We start from the raw sequence: 20,047 nt of genomic DNA, 5'->3' as shown, positions 1-20,047 counted from the left end.
TTAAATAACATAAAGGTACTTCAAACATGATTCAATAGCAATATTTAGCGGAAATAGAGATAAAAAAACGGAAACCCAACCCGACACAACCCTAATCGGAGTGTCACAAGTCACGAGCATCTATAAGAGTATAAATACAACTACAAGGTCTGAAATGTATAAAAACAGGACTGATAACGAAAAGGGAGAAAAGCGGTGCTGTGAACGCTAACAACCATCTCGCTAAACTCCGATAGCCTTGCCTCCGATCAGCCAAAACCCGCTATCGGGTGCATAAATACCTGCATCTGCACACAAGGTGTAGGGAGTAAAGTGAGTACTCCAACTCAGTGAGTAATAAAGGTAAATAACAACTGAGCAGTAAGAAATCACGTAAAGCAAATCAACATGCTGTATAGAAGCAGTGTAAAACCTTTTGAGAAAAAAAAAGAAGCAATGAAGCTGTGAAATCTTTAGAAATATCTTAGCTCAGTTTAAACCTTTTCTGAAAATGTCTTTTTCAACAGTTACGCAAATGAATGCAAAACAGTTAGTGCCGATAAGCACAGAAAATCCGTCCCTCGGGCACAAATACCACAGTATAACAGGTAAAATGACAAGTAAATATGAAAGATGAACACATCAAGGTTTGCCCCTCGGGCAATCTCTCAAAACAGTACCATCCCCTCGAGCTCACTCTCAGAATAATATCAGCCCCTCTGGCACACTCTCAAAACAATATCAGCCCATTGGGATCACTCTCAAATCATGATAGGTACCCACGCTCACTGTGGTGTGTAGACTCCGGAGAGGACCTTACGGCCCAAGCTCTATATCAAGCCACCTCGTGGCATCATCTCTCGGCACTCGGCCTCACATCACTCGGCACCAGCCTAACATCACTCAAGCCACCTCGTGGCGTATAAATATATCTCAGGCCCTCGGCCTCATATCACTCAGCATATCCTCACATATGGCTCTCGGCCTCACTCAGTCCGAAAATCATCACAAGCCCCTCGGACATTATTAAAACAGTAGTTCTCAGCCCAAAACATCATTTAGAAAAATCATTTAAGTCTCAAAACTGATTAAGAGTGGCTGAGTTATAAAATAGTAGGAAACAACTGGACTGAGTTCAAGTAATAAATCAATACAGTGAGGAAATAGTGATAAAAATCCCCGGAGGGTTCAAATAATTGGCACAAAGCCCAAATATGGCAATCTGCCCAAATCATGATGATAACAAATAAATTTTAGTCAAAAACGCTGTAAAATAATCAATGGGATGGACCAAGTCACAATCACCAGTAGTAAAAGACCCCACGCTCATCATCCAGCGCGTGTCTCACCTCAATATAGCACTACGATGTGCAAATCTGGGGTTTCAAACCCTCAGAACATTATTTACAATCATTACTCACCTCGAACCGGCGAAATCTCTAGCTCGCGATGCCTTTGCCCTTCAAATTGGCCTCCACGCGCGTCGAATCTATCCAAAATCAGAATGAATATATCACAATATGCTATGAGAGCAAAGCCCAAGCGAAAACAATCGAAAAATATCGAAAATCCCGAAGTTAGCAAAACCCGAGCCCCGGGCCCACTTCTCGAAACTCAGAAAATTTTACATCATTAGATTCCTCGTCTTTCCACGAGTTCATACATATCAACAACATCAAAATCGGATTCAAATAACCCTTCAAATCCTCCATTAAAGGCCTCTTAAACTTAAGCCTTAATCCTCCATTTTTAGCCCTTTAAACCAATTAATTACAGCCTTAATTCATGAAATTCTACCATAGGAAGGTGTTTTAAGTCCAAAATCCTTACCTCCACGATGTCTCTTTGATTCCTCTCTTCAAAATCGCCCAAAGCTCCCAATTCCGAGTGCAAAAATGGTTAAACCCTTCAAAAATCGCGAAGGAAGACATATATACATTCTGCCCAGACATAACCACATCTGCGGTCCAAAATACGCTTTTGCGGTACCGCATATGTGGTCAACACATCAGCTTCTACGGAGTTCATTAAACCGGCCTAAGTTGCATCTGCGAACCTCTTCCGCATCTGCACTTCCACAGATGTGAACCCTTTAGCCGCTTCTGCGGTCCAGCTCACCTGACCCATTTTTGCTTCTGCGAAGAAACACTCGCATCTGCGGCGCCGCATCTGTGGTCCACAAACTGCAGATGCGGAAATACCAGAAGCAACAAATTTGAAGCTGCAACACAAATTCTAATTTCCCCGCTAACCATCCGAAATCACCCCGAGGCCCTCAGGACCTCCACCAAAAGCACCAACATGACCCAATATCTTATTCAAAGTTCCAATCATCAAAACACCTCAAACAACATCAAATCTACCAAATCACATCGAATTCAAGCCCAAGTTTCTATTCTGAAATACGCTTTCGATAAAAAATCCAACCAAATAACGTCCGAATGACCTGAAATTTTACACACACATCCCAAATGACACCACAAAGCTATTGCAACTCTCAGAATTTCATTCCGACCTCTATATCAAAATCTCACCTATCAACCAGAAAACGCTGAAATCTCAATTTCGCCAATTCAAGCCTAAACCTTCCACTGACTTCCAAAATGCATTTCGATCATGATCCTAAGTCCCAAATCACCTAACGGAGCTAACCAAATCATAAAAATCCCGATACGATATCATATACAAACAAGTCAAATCTTGGTCAAACCTTTCAAATTTTAAGTTTTAAACTAGGAACTGTTCTTCCAATTTTATTCCGATTACCCTGAAAACCAAAACCAACGATTAACATAAGTCGTAATAAATCACATGGGGAAAGTAATGCCCGAGAACTGGCGATCAAAAGTACAAAAGCTCAAAACGACCGGTCGGGTCGTTACACTTTCGGACAAAACTAAAACAATCATTTTCCATGGTCATCCAGTAATAACCTGCTCGGAGTATTTTCATTGCAAGGACATACCTATTCTTGTGGGGCCAATGTACTTCAGAATGCACATCGAGAGTCTACATATCTCAACAGATTCAGATCTGGAGTTATTTTATATCGGATTTTTGACCCTCAGAAAGAAACTACTATCAAGTCTTCTGATAGTTCTCTTTTGATCCCCACTGCTTGTTCGAGATATTCTTTTGTTTTCAGAAACCTTTCGATATCATGATACCATGGCTACCCATCCGGTTCCATGTTTATTGCATTGCAATAAACGTGCCTTTCTCGAACTTGAATTTTCAACAGGACATTATGAGCATTAACCGGGTACAGAAGCATTACGTCCAAAGTAGCTAGTGCATCTGCTAGGTCTTTGTGGAATCGAGGAATTTACTTGAACTCGATGGCCTTAAATCATTTACTGAGGTCTTCCATATGTTTCCTGTATGGTATAAGTTTGATGTCCCGAGTTCCCCACTCACCCTGAGCTTGCCGAATAATCAAGTTAGAATCTCCCATGATCCATAATTCTTACATCCAGATCAATCACCATGTTCATGCCCAGTATGCAAGCTTCATACTTGGCAGTGTTGTTTGTGCGAAAGAACCAATGTTGGGTGTGGCCAGATAATGTTAACCGGCGGGCAAAATGAGAATTGCCCCAATCCCTACACCTTTTATGTTTATAGCCCTATCAAAGAACATTTTTATGTGTTGATGTTTTTTGGAACTATTTCAACAAAATTTACGTCCTCGTTCGGAAAGTAAGTGTTCAATAGTTGGTATTCATCGTCGACTAGATTTTAAGCTAGATGATCCGCCAAGGCTTGGGCTTTCATCACCGTGTGAGTGATATAGACAATGTCAAACTCAGTGAGCAATATTTTCTACTTCGCTAATCTCCCATTCGACATCGTCTTCTAGAATATATACTTTAGGGGATCCATTCTGGTTATGAGGTAAGTTGTGTAATCTAGTATGTTATGTCTTAGCTTCTGAGCGACCCAAGTTAGGGCACAACAAGTTCTCTCCAACAAAGTGTACTTGACCTCGTAATTTGTGAAATTCTTGCATAGGTAATAAATTGCATGTTCTCTCTTCACAGTTACATCGTAATTCCCCAAGACATAGCCAAAAGAATTTTCCAAAATTGTCAAGTATAAGAACAAAGGTCTTCTCAGCTCGGGCGGAAACAACATAGGCAGATTCGACATATATTATTTGATTTTATCAAAATCTTCTTGAAACTCATCCGTCCATTTTATCACCGCATCTTTCTTTAAAAGAATAAATATGGGTTCACAAGTTGGGGTGAGTTGAGCAATGAACCTGCTAATGTAATTCAATTTTTCGAGCATACTTATGACCTCTTTCTTGCTTTTTGGTGGTCAAAAATCTCGAATGGACTTTATCTTTGATGGATCTAACTCGATGCCTCTCCGACCGACTATGAATCCCAGAAGTTTCCTAGATGGAACTCCAAAAGCATATTTGGCTAGGTTCAATTTTAAATCATATTTGCGAAGCCTTTCAAAAAACTTCCTCAAATCTCGCACATGGTCTTCTTGCATTCTAGACTTGATAATCACATCATTCGCATATACCTCAATCTCCTGATCATCATGTCGTGGAAGATGACAGTCACGACCCTCATATAAGTTGCCTCGACATTCTTTTGACCAAAAGGCATGACCCTGTAACAGTAAGTGCCCCAGGGTGTGGTAAAAGAAATCTTTTCTGCATCCTCCTCATCGATAAGAACCTGGTGATACTCGGCATAACAATGCACGAAAGACTATTTCTCATGTCTGGATAATTATCAATGAGGATGTGGATATTTGGCAAGGGGAAGTTGTCTTTGGGACTTGCTTTGTTCAAATCCCGATAATCAACACAGATTTGCGTTTTCCTATCTTTCTTTATAACTAGGACCACGTTGGTTAATCATGTGGTATATCGAACAACTCGGATCACACCGGCTTTGAACTATTTTGTGATCTCTTCCTTTCACTACAAGAAATTTGATTTTTAACGACCACTTCTTAACGAAGGGACATAAACTCGGTCGTTATAAGTATACTTATAACAACCAATTTTTTTTCCGGTCGTTGAAACTAATTATTAGCACAATATTAAAGAGGGAATAGTATTTGGCCCTTAAAATATAACATAGCAGGTTGTTAAACAATTAATTAATAAAAATTGGCGCTAATATTTCCCTCTTTTTTCCCAAACCCACGCCTGGATTGCCAACCACCCCAAAAAAGAGGAAAAAACCCTAAACTTATTTTGGTAAACCTGCTATTTCTCCTGCTGTGAACACTTATTTTAGTCACTATAACAACTGCTCAACTTCGAGTTTCTTCTCATCAAGGTAAGGTTCGAAATTGTACCCTTTTTATGTTAATTTTAGATTAGATGAAACCTCAGTTCCAAACCATGGCTTTTCAAATTCAATTTTTAATTTCAAACAGAAAAAGTGACTGAAAAGCTACGGTTTTAAGGGCAAAATTCTTCTCTGCTCTTGAGTTTTCTTCTTCGATTTTCTATTCTCGAATTTCAGAAAAGAAATTACAAAAAGAGATATACAAAGATTTAAGTTTTCTTCTCTGATTTTCAGCTATTACTCCTTTAATTTTGGGGTTAAGTTTCTTTCATATACATAGATATAAAACTAATATATATATATATATATATATATATATATATATATATATATATATATATATATATATATTAGTTTCTGCCCTGTTGATCTTCATTCACGGATCTTGCTTGAGTTTGGTTGGTGTTTCGTGGGTTCAGATGTGACTGTTCGAGGATGACGTTCACGGTTCCGAGTTCAATTAGTCGTTTTTTTCCATACTTGAATTTTGGAGTCAAAATCTATGTAATTGCTGATTTTTCAATTGCTATTAAGGAACTTTTTGCTTAACAAGTCTATTTGTGTCACTCCCTTTCTATTTTATCTAATTAATTGTGAATCGAGCTTCAAAATGGGTCATTTAAGGATAAGTCGAGTTTGGAGTATAAATTGTTTGGTTAGATAATTGCTTTCTTTACGAATTCATTCATTTAACATTAAGTAGAACTTTCTTGTTGATTCTCTGAATTTGTTTAGAGTTGCCCTTTAAGAGAATATCTTGATAATGAATTAGTTGGAAAGCCTTTGTTCACTAAAAAAGTTTTGGTTTCGATTAGATTCATATTGGGTGCTTCTGGTTTGTGGTACTAAAATAGCATTTTGTTAGCTAGTTCAAGGAGGTGAATTTTCATGGATTAAGTGCTGGTTCTAATTCCTGACAGTTCAATGATAGTTGACGTTCTATGTAGCTATGAAGTCATATTCCTATGTAGCTGTATTTTGTAGAGTGTTAAACGTATTAACAGGAAATGAAAGGTGATTGCATGTGCTTTGTGGTAATGTTGCTGCATACGGTGTTTATGAACTACTAAGTTGTATTAATTAATGTTTGTTGGTTCAGAGATTATTACACCTAGTTTTGTACTGCAATTCTTTTATCCGTGATTACATGTACATTATTGACAAAACAAAGTTATTTGTTGTCCTTATTTTCAGAAACTTAGAATTTTAGTTACAAGCATCGTCAACCTAAAAAGGTAAGTTATGCTATTTTACTTAACGCAATCAATTTGCATAAACTATTATTTTGTACATGATTGATAAAAGCTAGTATTATTTTGTATCTGTCATTAGTATGAGTGAAGTGTTCTTTGTGTCAATTGTTAAGTTATTTTTGCTCTTCGCGTTAATAATTCCATGATATAATTTATGTCGTTTGTGTTTACTTTGCTGTGCACACTTTGAATGAGGAAGCTCTGCTCTTCGTTGTTTCTATTTGAGATCTGGTGGTAGAAAAAAAAACAGTGAAACAAAAGCCCTTTCTGATAAATTTGTCAATCAATGTAGCTGTTGAACTTAGCTTTATTAAGGTAAGAGTATCAATATTCTGAAAACAGAAGTTATGAAATGAAACTAAGATGACTTGAGACTTACAGACTTTATCTTTTGAACATTCTATTATTAATGATAAAGCGACACATGCATCATCCTTCTAAAGTCATAAGAGACTCATCTTCCCTCTTGAAAGAGGTTTAAAGTACCACTTTTATTCTCAACATAGTCTATAACACAATGATTAATTGTGATTGTGTGTACGATTGCCTACGCTTCTGCCTCTGTTCAGCTCTACTAATTGACTTAATTAGACAACTTCTTCAGATAAGAGCTTAAATTACAATGCAAAAATAAATACCCACTATTGTTAATCTACTTGAGTACACCCGCTGATAGCTGAAAATTGGATAGTCGCATAAGTGACTACTGTACTGTCCTAAATCCAGGGCAAGCTACCCACTTCGTTCTTGGACATATGGATGTACTCCTCCATCGCCTTTATGAGGCATCATCATTAGTAGCAGGGTCCAATAGAAATTGTTTCTCCTTTTCTCCGGTAACTAGGTTATGAAAATGATATAGACTGAGTACTTTTAGTAGTTGGAATAGGTTCAATTAGTAATTTTTAGTTTTGTTTTATGTTTAAAGGGTAAACTATTTCTTTGTTCCTTTTCTGTTTACCAAATTTGAATTAGACTTTATTTTTTCATTCACCTTGTAATTTTTCTAATAACCTGCGCAATGATTAGACTGGTCCAAGTTAGAGCCTTACACCTGTTTGAAGTTTTATATTCCCTTGAGACAAGTTTTACCCCTGCTCATTATTCAATGTTTCAAACGTGTTTGAGCTTCTGATTTTCTTCATATCACCACATCATCCAACTGTTGAACTTGCTGGAACAACCTGATTTCTATTCCTTTGTGTTTTTGCTCTGCTAGGTGGTGTATTAGCTCGATTAACTACTGTCCAATCTCGACCTTTAACTTGTTGCACAGGTTGGGGCTTTGATGCTACTGTATCACCTTCCCCCTTATCAACCACATTTACAGTAGCATCTTCTAAAACCTCAGTTTGTGCACCAGCATCAACAGCAGCAGATGCTTTAATTTGTTCACCTGCTTTAGATGTCTACTAGAAAGTTTTACACTTAACCTCCTTTAGAAAATACAAAATATCACTAAACTTAAATTCACAACATAGAAAAAGAGAACAGCTGCAAGACTAGTAAATTGATTTAAAAAATGGGAGACATAAGAAAATCAACTAAAATATATGGTTAAATTTGGTGTGACATTTGCTAACTAAGTAGAGCTTAGGAGTGTCCCCTGTAATGTTCAACCTTTGTGCGTCTGATGAATATGTTTCTAAAAACACTGTTCAGCAAATAGAAGACATGTCATTCTTAAGATGTGAAACAGAAAGAATGCTAATCAAAATTACTGTACCTCCATGACTTTGCTTTCATAGTCTCGTAATTGTTGAGCATATGTCATTTCCTTGTTTGAAACCCTGAAGATGTATGTTAATATCCATCCAACTGTTAGACCCAAAACCAGGACTAATTGAACTACATTTCCAGCTTGTAAAGGATCAAATCCCAAGAACTGTATAAGATGTTTGTATCAGAATTATTACAAACAAGAGAATATATTGAACATCACATATAAAATAACTAAAGAAGAGGAAATAACACGATGATTTTTAACAATATTTGGCTAAAGCAATAAAGCAAGTGGAGTTTTCCACTATGAATGAAAATAATAGTATATAAGAAATCCCAAGTAATACCTAAACCAACAAGGACAATAGTTTCTCAGGTCTAGTAGGATAATGAATTTCCCAAACCTATAAGAAAAATAGGCTACCAGACCTACTAATTATTATTCACAAAATTCAAGACATAAGCAACAACTCCAATTTGATGAGGAAAATGCCATGTTTTGGGATGCAACTCCCTCCTTTATTTACCTTTCTTATGGAGTATCTAATACACAACTTTATTCCTGTCCAGCTTTACTGTTTTTCTTATTTATACTAAGTACAGTACAAGAAGAATAGTTATAAGAAAGAAGCATATCTAGGTTTCATATACCCCCACAAATTTGAATGTTGTCATTTTTGATGATTTACCAAAGAAACTTGTAGAAACCATCTGTTGAGTGTAGAAATTTGAATGTTGTTGTCAGAGTTTGTTTGTTTTCTTCTTTCTGTTTTGCATGTTACCATTACATTCAAATCAATGTACGATTCGAATTGTGTTGACGATCTTTACCTTTTTTGTGTCCGTAATTTCTTTTTATTCCTTGATTTGGACCACTGCTTTTATCTTTTAGTGAATCCTTTTGTTGTGTTGTCAAAGATCCAAAATAGTTGATTTTCTTTTCAAAATTCTATTTGTTGAAGTTCAAGGAAGAATGTAACATGATTAACCATTTTTTCAGTTTTTTATACATTGAAATGATCAGGCAATGAAAGAAATATCATTCTACATTCTGTCTGGTGCAGTTCTAATTCGGTTTACAACCACTTATATCAGCTCATTATTTTCTAATCTTTCTTTGTTTTTTTAGAATTGGAACCTTAGAATGCTTCTGAATTCTTAATGAGAAAATTAAAAATATAATAGCAGAAATAGTTAGGCCAGTGAAATGGTGGATGTGAGAGATTATTCAAACATATTATAAAAATAATCTTCTAAAGTAGATTGACTAATATTCCTTAGTAAAGGTGACTAATATGTTTTTGTTTGCTTATATTCATTTCTTGTTCATTGCCATACTAATATTTTTTGGTTGACTATATATGTATATCAATTTCGTGTATAGACCAGATTATGGCACCTGATAAGTAATTGATGGAACTTATTCATGATCGACTTGATAACGCTTACATACTTAGGGTGGAGAACTTTCTTGATTATGCTTTTAAAAGATTGAGAGAAACACGCGAAATACGTTGTCCATGCATCAAATGTTGTAATGCAATTTCAGGAACACGTGAGCTGGTTAGGTCACATTTAATAGTACACGGAATGGTCCAAAATTATACCCTTTGGTATCACCATGGGGAGAGATTAGGTGAGTCTTCTTTAGATTATGAATTTGTAGGTGATAAGATCAATGAAGAGGGTGATGGCGAGGATGAAATACATGAAATTTTAAAAGATTTATATCCCACTTTTGAAGGAGACAATATGAACAATGATGGTGATGGGCCGTTTGAGGAGGAACCAAATATTGAAGCAAAAAGATTCTATAGGATCTTAAAAGATTTTGAGCAACCATGTACCAAGATTCAAAAGTTTCTAAACTTTCTACTTTGGTAAAGTTGCTTTATATCAAAAGTATTGGTAATTGGAGTAATGCATCATTTACAATGTTGTTGAAGCTCTTGAAGGAAGATTTATTGCCGGATGGAGCAAACTTGCCAGATTCATATTACGAAGCAAAGAAGGTAATTCGACACCTAAGGCTTTCTTACAAGAAGATTGATGCATGTAAGAATGATTGTATGTTATACTGGAATGATGATAAGTCTCTTGAGTCTTGCAAAGTTTGTGGTGCATCTAGATGAAAGGAGGATAAACGCAGTGGGGAAATCAAATTTAAAAGTGGGAAAAAGATACCATACAAGATTTTACGTTATTTTCCTCTAAAGCCAAGACTTCAAAGATTATTTATGTCCTCGAAAATATCTACTCTGATGGGATGGCACCATGACAAAAGAGTTGATGATGGAATAATGAGGCACCCAGCTGATTCAATAGCGTGGAAAACATTTGATGAACTTTATCAATCTTTTGCATCCGAGCCTCGTAATGTTCGACTTGGACTTGCTAGCGATGGTTTTCAACCATTTGGAAATTCCAAAACTCCATGTAGCATTTGGCTTGTGGTACTTATTCCTTATAATTTACCACCTTGGCTATGCATGAAGAAAGAAAATTTTATTTTGTCGATGATTATTCCTGGTCCTGAGAGTCCTGGAGATGCTATTGATGTCTATCTCCAGCCTTTGATAGAGGAATTAAAGGAATTGTGGGAATCTGGGGTGAAGACCTTTGATGCGTCAACTAAACAAAATTTTGTGTTACATGCATCTTTATTATGGACCATTAATGACTTTCCCGCCTATGCAAATTTGTTTGGATGGAGTACAAAGGGAAAAATAGCGTGCCCATGCTGCAATAAAGAAACTCACTCAATTAGGTTGCAAAATTGTAAAAAACGGTGCTATATGAGCCATAGACGCTTTCTTCCTCTTAATCACAAATGGAGGAATGATAAAACATCATTTGATGGCACTAAGGAGAAAAGATTACCACCAAAACAGTTATCTGGTGATGATATACTTGATCAAGTGGCTGATTTAGATGGGTTACAACTAACAAGGGATCCAAAGAAGAAAATTAAAATATCACATGAGAGTAGGAGTGATAATTGGAATGAGAAGAGTATTTTCTTTGATCTCCCATATTGGAAAACTCTTTTATTGCGGCATAACTTAGATGTAATGCACATTGAGAAAAATATATGTGATAATATTTTGGGGACAATCTTAAATATCAAAGAAAAAACCAAAGACACCATAAATTCTCGGTTGGATTTGCAAGCAATGAACATTAGGAAAGAATTGCATCCAATAAAAATTGGGGATAAATATGACTTACCAACGGCATGTTACACATTATCTCCCGAAGAGAAGCACAGGTTTTTCAGTTTCTTGAAGAACTTAAAGGTCCCAGATGGATTTTCATCAAATATTTCCCAGTGTGTCAACCTTAAAGATCGCAAAATTTCTGGTTTAAAAAGTCATGATTGCCATGTTCTTCTACAACATTTACTCCCACTTGCTCTACGGGGCATGCTATGCAAATCTGTGTGTGAATCGCTTATTGAGTTGTCTTTATTTTTCAATGTACTTGGATCGAAATGTTTAAGTGTGGATGAATTAGAGCAGATAGATGCCCAAATCCCAATAACTGAGTGCAAGCTAGAAAAAGTCTTCCCTCCTACATTTTTTGATGTCATGGAACTTGCCAATTCATTTAGCTAATGAAGTTGTGAAGAATGATCTAACTCCTCTAAATCATCAATATTTTCGTACAAAACCTCAAAAGTATCACGAGGTTGAACTTTTCGTACAACATGCCAACCTTTATTGGAAAGATCGTCAACGTAAAAAACTTGTGATGCTTGGTTGGATAATACAAAAGGCTCTGTTGTTTTCAAAAATCGATGGCGTTTAACACTTACAAAGCCATATTCATCTATTTTAACTCCCTTTTCTTGGTCATACACATCAAACCACGTACATCGAAATAAAACTATTCTTCCTCCACCAATAAATTGTAATTCTAGTATATCTGTTAGTTCTCCATAATAATCAATGTTCTTGTTCTCTTCATCTGTCTCTCCAACTACAACCACCCCGCAGTTCTGAGTTCTCAAACCTTTATCATAATCTTTCACGTGAAATCTATATCCATTAATAAGGTAGCTTCGATGACTTGTCACGTATGGTATGGGACCACGTGACAATGAGAGCAAATTTGCCATTTTTTTACTATCATTGCATTTGTGTAATCTCCCGATCCTCTCATAATCTGTCGAAACCATCCAGACGGCATGATGAGCCAACTCAGAAAACCTCGACTCATACTGTGACACAGTCATATCCCCCTGTCGCAACCACTCAAACTGTCTACACAACTCCTCTCTTTGGGACTGCGGCACATACTTCTCCAGAAAGAGAACGGAGAACTCCTGCCAAATGAGGGGCGCTGCTCCCACAAGCCTACGCCTCTTATACGCCTCCCACCAAGTGAAGGCAGCCCCAGAAAATTGAAAGGTAGTAAATGCCACACCACTAGACTCAAGAATCTCTGCTATACGGAGCATCCGCTGGAACTTATCCAAGAAACCCTGGGCATCCTCGCACTTTGCTCCGCTGAATGTTGGAGGCTGAAGTCTACCAAACCTCTTAAGACGACGCTGCTTATTATCTGGCATAACTGGCACAACAAACTCCTGAGCTGGTGCAACCGGCTGGGCTAGAGGCGCCCCCGGCGTCTGAAGTCCCTGCATTACCTGCTCAGGTGTGTGAGCAGCGGGGGTCTGATTGCCTCCCCTGGTCTGTGAAATAGCTGCCGCTGTGGTGGCTGAAACTGCCTAAGCTAGGCCAGTGCAAACTGATAAGATCTGTGCCAAGGCCTCTTGAAGACCCGAAATCACGATGGACACAGCTGGTGCCTGAATTGGTGCTGCTGGAGCATCCATAGCTGGAGTCTAATCCAGAGCTAGGGCAGCTGGTGGATCTACAGGTGCTACCCTTGTTGCTCTGCCTCTACCACGACCACGACAACGACCACGACCACATCCACGACATCTGGTGGTCTCAGCTGGTGGCACTGGTGGTCGTCCACCTCGTCCGGTAGCTCACGTCCTCACCATCTGTGAGAGAATGGAATAACAAAAGTTTAGTACTCGGACCAACAAGTTCGCACGACAAGAATTTCAAGAATATGAAGTTTTTCCTAAAGGTTCTGCAGCCTCTCGAGGATAAATACAGTCATCTCCGTACCAATTCGCAAGACTCTACTAAACCTGCTCATGACTCGTGAGACCTATGTAACCTAGGCTCTGATACCAACTTGTCACGACCCTAACCCCGAACCCGGTCGTGATGTCACCTCTCGTGAAAACAAGGCTAGCCAGTCCAACACAGTACACTTCTTTAAGTAGTTAATTACCATAAAACAGTTTAAAGCATGATTTAATAGCAATAATTCGCGGAAATATAGATAATAATAGAGGAAACCATCCCGACACAGCCCAAACCGGGGTGCCACAAGTCATGAGCAACTAAGGATCCTAATACGAGTCTACTAAATACATTATCTGGTAAAAATGTTTGAAGAATATAAAAGTAATAAGATAAGGAAGACACGAGGGCTATGGACACCAACAGCTACCTCGTAGTCTCCGAAACACCGCCTAGACTGGAGGGATCAACACTCAGGAGTGGGACTTGCTGCGCCTGAATCTGTACACAGGGGTGCAGGGAGTAAAGTGAGTATTCCAACTCAGCGAGTAATAAATGTAAAAAATAGCTGAAAGCAAGAAAACACGTGAAAACACAAAGCAATCTATACCGAACCAGTAAAATCACTTAAAATAGTAAATCAGTGGAATATCAAGTAAACTTCCTTTTTCAACCAGTAAAATAAGTAATTTGGCAAGTAATTAACAAATAGAAATCCGCCCCTCGGGCAACAACTCAGAATAGTACCAGCCCCTCGGGCTTACTCTCAGAACAATATCCGCCCCTCGGACTCACTCTCAGATCATAATGGGTACTCGCGCTCACTGGGGGTGTGCATACTCTGGAGGGGACCCTTACGGCCCAAGCGCAATATCAAGCCATCTCGTGGCATCAACTCTCGGCTCTCGGCCTCACATCACTCAAGCCACCTCGTGGCGTATAAATGTATCTCAGGCCCTCGGCCTCATATCGCTCAGTGTATCCTCACATCTGGCACTCGGCCGCACTCAGTCCAAAAATACTCCCAAGCCCCTCGGGCAGTAGTAATACAGTAGTTCTCAGCCCAAAACATCACTTAGAAATATCATTTAAGTCTCAAAACTGAGTAAAAGTGGCTGAGTTGTAAAACAGTAGGAAACCACTGGACTGAGTTCAAGTAATAAATCAAAACAGTGAGGAAATAGTGATAAAAATCCCCGGAGGGTTCAAATAGTTGGCACAAAGCCCAGATATGGCAATCAGCCCAAACTATTATGATAACAAACAAGTTTTAGTCAAATACGCGGTAAAACATCAATCGGGACAGACCAAATCACAATCCCCAATAGTAAACGACCCACACTCATCATCAAGTGTGTGTCTCACCTCAATATAGCAATACGATGTGCAATCTGGGGTTTCAAACCCTCAGGACATCATTTACAATCATTACTCACCTCAAACCTGCTAATTCTCTAGCTCGCGACGCCTTTGCCCCTCGAATTGGCCTCCACGCGTGTCGAATCTATCCAAAATCAGAGCGAATACGTCACATTATGCTAAGGGAACAAAGCCCAAAAGAAAACTATCGAATTACCACAAAATTCCAGAAATTGGTCAAACCCGACCCTCGGGCCCACATCTCGAAATTTGACAAAATTCGCAAAACTAGAATCCTTATACTCTCACGAGTCTATCCAGACGAAAATTATCCAATTCCGATACCATTTAGTCCGTCAAATCATCATTTTACATTTTTGAAAGATTTCACAATTTTCTTCCCAAATCATGAATTAAATGATGAATTCAAAGATAAATTCATGTACTCTAGCCAAATTTGAGTTAAAATCACTTACCCCGATGAATTTCTTGAAAAACCTTCGAAAAATCGCCAAAATCCGAGCTCTCTAGGTCAAAATATACTATAAAACCCAAAACCTCGTATTTATAGAGTACCCCACAGATTTCCACCTCCACGGGCCGCACAAAATCAACCGCGGTTTGCACAAAACCAGTGCAGTCCGCACAAAAACGACCGCGGCTGCACATGCTTTCCTCTGCAGTGACAGGCTTTACTATTTTTGCCATATCTTTCGCTACAGATGTACAAATTATGATATCTTTACCTTTCTGGAAACTAGACACGAAGGGCTACAACTTTCGTTTTTGAATCATCTCAAATTCCTTGTAGATCAAAAGATATAAGCTTCCGAAATAGGACCAGTGGAATGTTCTTCACTGCGGCCGCACACCATTTTGTGCGGTCCGCACAGCACCTACCGCGGCTGCACACCATTTTGTATGGTCCGCACAACACTCACCGCGGGCGCACTTCATTTTGTGCGGACCACGTTGGTGAGTTCCGAGGCCTGCAACCCTTCTGGACCTGCTACAACTATGATTTTTGGCCTAAAACATCCCGGAAACTACCCGGAACTCACCCGAATCCCTGGGACTTCAACCAATTGTACCAACACATCCCATGACATCGTTCAAACTTGTTCAAAACCTCGGGACACTCACAACAACATAAAATCACCAATTTAACATGGGATTCAAGCCTAAGAACTCCAAGAACTCTTAAATTATGCTTTCGATCAAAAGTTTATCAAATCTCACCCGAATGACCTGAAATTTTGTACACACATCCCAAATGACACAACGAAATTCCTTTCCGACCCCTATATCAAAATCTCGCCTATCAACCGGAAATCGCCAAACTATCAACTTCGCCAATTCAAGCGTATATCTTCTCTACAACTCCAAAACCCATTCCGATCGCGCTCCTAAGTCACAAATCACCTCCCGAAGCTAACCAAACGATCAGAACTCACATCCGAGCCCTCTAACATGTAAGTCAATATCCGATTGACTTTTCCAACTTAAGCCTTCTTAAAAGAGACTAAGTGTCCCATTTCTTACCAAAATCCTCTCCGAACTCAAACTAATCAACCCGATCACATAAAACACGGATAACAAAGCATAAAAAAGCTGAAATGGGGGAAAACAGAGTGGTAACTCATGAGACGACTGGCCGGGTCGTCACAACAATACTGTTTGAAACAAGAAAGAAACAATGGAATGTCTAAAATAGAAGGGGAATCCGAGGCTTGTGGGCGCAGAGCAGGTATACCTCTATGTCTCCAAAAGAAGCTACTCAAATCAACTCTAGCGTATGGCATGGGCAGACGTACCTGGATCTGCACAAAAAGATGTGCAAAGGCGTAGTATAAGTACACCATAATGGTACTCAATAACTATCTATCCTAACCTCAGTAGAGTAGTGACGAGGCCAGGTCAAGACACATACTAGGATATAATAAATAATATGAAATATAATAACAATAAATAATGGAAGGCGGAGAATAACTGATACGAAACAAGTTAATAACACGATCTAATACCGAAATTTGTAAGCATGGATATAACATAAAGGAATCATTTAAGGAGAACCACAATGATCATATACGGACGATAACTGACATAACAAGGAAGAACAAAACAACAAGAAGTGTTCCCACCAAAAACTCTTTACAACATGAGATAAACAATAAGAATCACAACGAGGTGCCGCATTGTGCACAATAAGAACCACATCCGAGGTACCACCTCGTATATATATAAAGGATCACAACCGAGGTACTACCTCGTATTCACATTTCTCATTTTTAATCACAATCTTTCCTTATACCGCCGCGTGAGCCTTTCATTTAAATAGTTTTGAAAATATTTTTCCCGAAATAGCTACACACACTTTAGCCCACAATATGATGCCACATGGCTTCACGTAATTCCTTTACAAGCAACACACATATAAGTCCCACCTTATGCCGCCACATGCACATTAAACCATATCCTTATACCGCTGTATGCGCATCAATATCACATCACAATGACAATTCGCACCACAAGTGCCGGTATGTCATAACTTCCCTATAATCAACAATATATCAATGATTCCACAACAATAGCCCAAGGCTGTACCACAATGTGTACAAGAATATCAACAATAACAATGAACGAAAAATTCACAATAAGAAAGCTGTCTCAACAATTAACACTTCGCCTCTAAATGATAACGACTTTCACAACTTCAACACCAATAACTCAACAATGAGAAAGATAATCTGTAACAGTGATACTAAGTAAGAACAACTCACAATAAAAGAGATAACATATACCGATGACTTCAAATAAGAATAATCGACAATGAAGGAGATAACAAGTAACAATAACTTCAAATGATGATAATCAACAATGAAAGAAATAACATGTAACAATTACTTCAAATGGTAATAAATCAACAATGGAAGAGATAGCATGTGACAATGAAAGAGGCAACAAGTTCAACTAAGGCATAAGAGCAAAATATCAAATAAGATGTGAACAAGTATTAACAAAGTTATTTAAGACATGTAATGATAGACAAACACAAATAAGAGTCGATAGAGTATGAGAATTTAGAACATGATATAAAAATTCAATTAAAGCATGGAAAGAGTCTAGGTAGCCTATGTCACGATCCAATTTCTCCTATAGACTGTGATGATGCCCAACATTGTCGTTACGCAAGCCAATAGAGAATTAGTCATGCAATCTCTTTTTAATAAATTTCCAAGTAGTTATATTCCATTTATTAAGAAAATAAAGAGTAGAAAATTTAATAAAGTAAAACAAAGACTAATGAGTGAGCAAATGCAGTGACATAATTACTCCAAAACCATAAAGTCTACTAGTATGTGTTCCAAGACCTGGTGTCACATGTGTATGAGCAACTAGTAGAATATACAAAACTCTAATTACTGTCTGAAATAAAGTAGACAGAAACTAAATGCGAAAGAGAGACTCTGGGCGCTGCAGAACGGCTCAGGAAGCAGCTCACCACTAGGCCTCGGTGTATCGGTGGTATGCGCCGGTATGACTGCCAGATGTACCTGCCTCAGATCCTGCACAATTAGTACAAAAGTTTAGCGTGAGTACATAAACAACATCTACCTTGTAAGTATCCAATCTAACCTTGAAGAAGTAGTGACGAGGGGTCGACTCCGACACTTACTACTGGCCAATAATACAATACAACAATTCTAATAGGCATGGAATACGTGAATTACAACAATAATAATAACATGATAACTTTTTCAACTATTGTAGGCAATTAAATAAATTATAATCTCTTAAGTCATAGAAGTAATATCAAGTGTATTCGGGCTCCAAACATTATCACGCACGATTTATGCCGAAGTCGTACGGACCGATCCAGAATAACGTGTACACTGCCGAGGGTCGAGCGGCATGAACATAGATGTATCTATTCTACCGCCGAGGCGTTCGGCCCACTCCACACGAAGAGAACATACTCTATGAACATCTGATTTAAAAGTTATTACAAGGCTAATACACAACAAAGCACAATTTCTATCAATGGTCAAGTAACCTGCCAATATAATTTAGGCCCTTTAATTAACAAGTAAGATCCAAACATTACAAGAATTTCATGATTTGGGTCCTAACGTACCCAGACATAAGCATATTTAGTAGCTACGCCACGGACTCTCGTCACCTCGTGTGTACGTAGCCCCCACAATTAGAAGCAAATAGTAATTTAAATCACCAAAGGGTTAAATTCCCCCATACAAGGTTAGACAAGAGACTATTTGAGTAATTACCCAAATCCAAATTGGAAGATTCCTAAAATATCATCCCCGGGCCCACTTGCCCGGATTATAGAAATTTTCAAAGATAAATGTTGCCCATAACGTCACGAACTAAAATATATAATTTTCACCCAATTCCATGATCATTTTTCGTGGTTAAATCCCATTTTTATCAAAACCTAGGTTTTTCCACTAAACCCATAATTTCCAAAATTTTACATCAAATATACCCATAATCTATGTATTTAACTTACATTGGGTAGGAATTACTTACCTTCAATAGCTATGTTGAAACCCCTCTCTACAGAGCTCCAAAATCGCCTAAGAAGTGAAATAATGAACCTAAAAAATGGCATACGTCCCGTTTTAAAATATTTTTGCCTAGGTCTGCCTTCTTCGCGATCGCGGAAAGGCCATCGCGATCGCAAAGATTATCTGCCTAGGGCCGAGGAAAAATGGCCTTCGCAAATGTGAGGAACCACACATGAAGGCAAAGGCTGATGAGCCTGAGCTTCACAAATGTGGAGAATAAGAAGCTCAGCCCCCTAGGCCCATTTCCCTACGCGAACGTAGGCCTCCTCATGCAAACACGGAGGCCATAGGTCTCAGACCTTCAGTAACGCGAGCAATGGGTCGTGAATGCGTATATCAATCTCGGCCCCTCACCTTTTCCTTCTCCGTGAATGCGACACAGCTCTCGCGTTCGTGAAGCAGCAAACCAGAACAAGCACACCAGATTTTTGGAACTCAGCTCCGGAGCCACCCGGGACCCCGTCCAAGTTCAACAAGTCCATAAACATAATACGGACCTGCTCGAACCCTCAAAATGCATAGAACAACAACAAAACTAAGAATCGCACCCAAAAATTAAATTGAATCAAATTATGAACTTCAAGTTTCAAATTTGCTCCAAATGCGCCGAATCATAATTAGACTACTCGGAATGACACCAATTTTGCGTGCAAGTGTCAAATCACCATACGGAACTATTCCCGGGCTCGGAATCCCAAACGAACCTTGATAACACCAAATCTACT

General features: G+C 38.5%; 1 long non-coding RNA gene across 4 annotated transcripts in view; it reads left to right on the top strand.

Annotated features, from left to right (window-relative positions):
* The first annotated feature begins 5,126 nt into the window (after positions 1–5,126).
* LOC104234908 (uncharacterized) overlaps positions 5,127–20,047 on the top strand; it is a 37,940-nt gene continuing 23,019 nt past the window's right edge. For all 4 annotated transcript variants that reach the window (XR_011406116.1, XR_011406117.1, XR_011406114.1 and 1 more), the window contains exons 1-2: positions 5,127–5,288; positions 6,495–6,535. This is a non-coding gene — a long non-coding RNA (uncharacterized lncRNA). The remainder of the gene's footprint in view (positions 5,289–6,494; positions 6,536–20,047) is intronic.

This window comes from Nicotiana sylvestris, chromosome 3 (genome assembly GCF_000393655.2).
Source record: "Nicotiana sylvestris chromosome 3, ASM39365v2, whole genome shotgun sequence".
In the NCBI taxonomy this organism is placed as follows: Eukaryota; Viridiplantae; Streptophyta; class Magnoliopsida; order Solanales; family Solanaceae; genus Nicotiana; species Nicotiana sylvestris.
Note: the sequence above shows the minus strand (reverse complement) of the source record. Positions and strands in the feature narration are given on the sequence as shown.